The sequence below is a fragment of the Sinocyclocheilus grahami genome, unplaced genomic scaffold (genome assembly GCF_001515645.1).
Source record: "Sinocyclocheilus grahami isolate Dianchi unplaced genomic scaffold, SAMN03320097.WGS_v1.1 scaffold526.1, whole genome shotgun sequence".
NCBI classification, from domain to species: Eukaryota; Metazoa; Chordata; class Actinopteri; order Cypriniformes; family Cyprinidae; genus Sinocyclocheilus; species Sinocyclocheilus grahami.
Genome location: NW_015505705.1, coordinates 327,452 through 331,248, shown reverse-complemented (window position 1 = coordinate 331,248; position 3,797 = coordinate 327,452). Strand labels below are relative to the sequence as shown.

Sequence of the window (3,797 nt, the reverse complement as noted above, 5' to 3'; positions counted from 1 at the left end):
ACTTGCTCACCAATGGATCCTCTGCAGTGAATGGGTGCCGCTAGATTGAGAGTCCAAACAGCTGATGAAAACATCACAATAATCCACAACTAATCCACACAAGTCCTTCAATTAATGTCTTGTGAAGTGAAAAGGTGCATGTTTGTAAGAAACAAATCCATCATTAAGACGTTTTCACTTCAAACCATTGCTTCCAGATAAAATATAAAATCCTTTATGTATAAAATTGCTTTCTTCAGTGAAATGTTGTCTCGTCTGAATCAGGAGAGAAATATGCACAGATCAGTCACCATTTAAAAGCAAAAACAGTCCAAAACAGTTCTAAAGAAATATGTCTGTGGATTTTGATGTGAGGGGACAACAGGGGATGGACCTTTTTATTACAACATGGATTATGGATTCATATTTGGTCCATAAGTGACAGTTTAAAGTTAAAACAACTTAATTATGGAAGCTTTTCTTTTTCTTTTTCTTTTTTTCTTATTCTCAAAAACATTTGACATGGACCATCAATATCTCAAAACTGGACCATACAGATCCAGTTTTGCATTTGTGAAATGATGTTGCTCTCCTGGTACAAAGGAGATTTGTTGGGGCCTTTTTAAATTCATATGTTGAAACATTTAAGAACTCGGGGATTCTCTGTTTTTTGTATCCTACTGCTCTTTGTATTAGAATAAACATACAACAGCAGATGGATATCAATGAGTGCTACAACAAATATTACTGGCAAATTGTTTGCTTTGGGTTTTAAACTTGATATTTACATCATAGGACAGATTTTTTTTTAAATCAGTACTTTAAATAACTTTAAATAACTTTTGAATTCAGATATTTTCTAAATGTCCATCCATTTTTTTCAGCAGCCTTGCTTTCACTAGTATTTTTCCCATAGGGATTTTAAAAAGCCTTCATTAAAGAGTTACAAGCCAAGAACCAAACCAACCAGCTACGAATCACAATCACAACATTACAAAATTGAATTTAAAACAAAAAAGTATTTGAAAGTCAGACAAAAAAAAACAAAGGTACCATACAAGGCCCGTGTACTCAACAGCTTTATTGAGGGAAAGAACTACAATCCCTTGAAGCATTGCAAATGACATAATCAAATGGAGAAAATATAGAAATATTGATATGTTGATTATGTATATAGAAAAAAAATTATATATTTATTGGATAATAGGCATAACTAGACAAATATTTAAGTAGTTTGATAGGGCAGGTTCATGGGAGTGGGTTGACGTTAAAGAGCTCTTTTTGTGTGATTCATTTGTTTCAATTTTCTGATTGGTGGAGATTTTTTTAGAGTCATGAATTCTGAATTCTGCATTTCAATAATAATATTTAAAAAATATGTTGAAATAATGCACACTGGTGGCTTCAACAAAAGCATATACCATCAATTAACAGCCCCGTTGGTCAAAAATCAATTCCCCTATGGAGAAGATTCCGGAATCCGACTGCTGCACAAAAAATATTTGACCGCAGACCAAATGAATGCTGTGACCAAATGAAATATTCCAGAACGCCATGTAATAAGTAACCTGACCTGGCACTAACAATAGGTTACATTATAAACATTATAAACAGGATAATTATATGGTGGTTAAAATGTGGCCCCAGATTAACCCCACTTGCCTAGAGAGGGACGGTAGTCTTGTTTGAGTTCCCTCATTGTGAAAGTGTATTTAGGAGTGCAGATCAAGAGTACTAGGGTTACGCCGCTGGCCAGCCGTCTCGCCTGTTCTTCTTACCGCTGTTTCACAGGCTTCCTGTTTCCAAGCTTTCACCACATTCTTCAGCATAGAGATCATGCCAACACAACACTCTGCCAAGACCCCCTCAATTTTCCCCTCTGTATAACAGGGTTGATTCCATTACCACACCCAATTCAGATAACCCACGTTGGCTAAATAGGACCATTTGTGCCATAAAATGCATGAAAAAAACCAGTACTTCCAACATAAGTTTCCCTGTTTGGGTTAGAGCATATGCACAAGTGCGTTCGTGTGTGGTTTTCAAATGCAATAATTACTGTAAAAGGGATGTTTTGAACTAACCCAGCAAGTGATGTCATAGCCCAGCTTCTAATTTGGTCGCCTTCATCATATGCACCACACCCTTTTATGAGTCTGCGAAGAAAAATAACTTGCTAAATGCACGCAAAAGCAGCATAAAGGAGGGAAAAAACATGATCAGTATCACCATATTATTTTTCTCTTCAGCTGAAGTCTCACAGGCTCTCCAGTTGCCTCATATCGCATCAACCAATAGGTCGCAAGCAGCATGACTGTTCCGATTCTTCCCCTCGTTTGCTTTGGCTGTTACGCTCGCCCGACTGTGTTCCAGATGCTGGTGCATGAGGTCATCCTGAAACCAGATTCCAGTCTCAACAGTCTGCCATCTCCCTGGAGATCACATTAAATATTTGACTAAAACAGGGGTCTGTCAGTTCGCCATTACTTCAGCGTCTATAAAAATGCCCCCATTCACGCTTATCTGTGACCCATTTAGCAGGTTCCCTTATTTGCTCTTTATTTGTTTTAATGAAACTGTTTACTGTTAATTATAACCATATGAATGGAGCTGTAGTCTAGTGGTTAGCACATGTGCATATGTGGGTGACATGAGATCGAATTTGGGATGATTTATGAAAATCTTCTAAAGAAATAAAGTATTATAGTTACGGAAAAATAATAATGATGAAAAAATATGTATAATAATAATATAAACGCCCCACTTTTATTCTATATAATGAACAATCTTTAAAAATATATTATTAATTAATAAAAATAAGAAAAATTCTTAATACCAATAAATAATAATAAAAAGTAAACGCAGTAAAAAAGAATAGTAAAATATTAAAAATAACAAGAATGAATGTCTCCCTTTCATTATTTTCAAGAAGAGAAATCTGAAAGAAAGATAAAGATATGAATATTCTCTTTTCTCTTATAAGTCTTTTCAGAAGAACGAAATACTTAACTTTTCCCCATCTAGAAAATAGTAGTTAAGAAAAATGTTATTCTTAAAAATGTTTTTTGAATCCAGGCCCTGTCCTCTGTTGACTGTCCCATAAAAACACCATAAATCTAATTTGAAAAAAGTATGAGCCGGTGATCTTTGAGCTTTGGTGAGCATGACTGTTAGAACTTAGCTAAAATTTGATCCCTTATTGTCTATCGGGTCTGTTATTAAAGTTAACCGACCAGGAAACACAGAACTGAATTAAAAAAACTATCATGAACAGCACATTTCAGAAGTCTTCAAACTTTCGGGAAAACAAGAGCGCTTATGTCAAGTCCTGTAACAGTATCTAGCATATTTAAACCTCATTACTGTTCAAATACTTCTCTTGTGTCCATAAAACAATACTTCTGCTTGTCTAAAACAAGCATGGATGGGAGGTTTGGTTTTAGACGTGTTAATAGGGCCATTGGGTCGGTACAGCGGACTCAAACTATACACGACACAGAAAAACAGGTCTGTGATTCTGGTTTTGGCAGTGATGTTTGACAACTTGAGCCAAACTTATTTATGGACTATACAGGCCAACTTGCTCAGTTTCATTTGAAACTTTGGGATCTACCAGCTTCCTTCCAATAAAGGATTAGTTTAGAGTTCACATTTGCAAAGGAGACAGGAAAGTAGACACATTATTTTTCCTTAACCTTTGGGACTTTGTGAAGAACAGTAAAATATGTCATACCACAGCCATTAGTTAGGCTAGTTGACAGACAACCCACCTGGAAAGTGTTCAAATCTGATGTATGCAAAATAATTAACCAGGTACA

General features: G+C 35.6%; 1 pseudogene; it reads left to right on the top strand.

The window, feature by feature from the left end:
* LOC107555172 (four and a half LIM domains protein 1-like) overlaps positions 1-3,797 on the top strand; it is an 8,690-nt pseudogene that overhangs the window by 1,370 nt on the left and 3,523 nt on the right.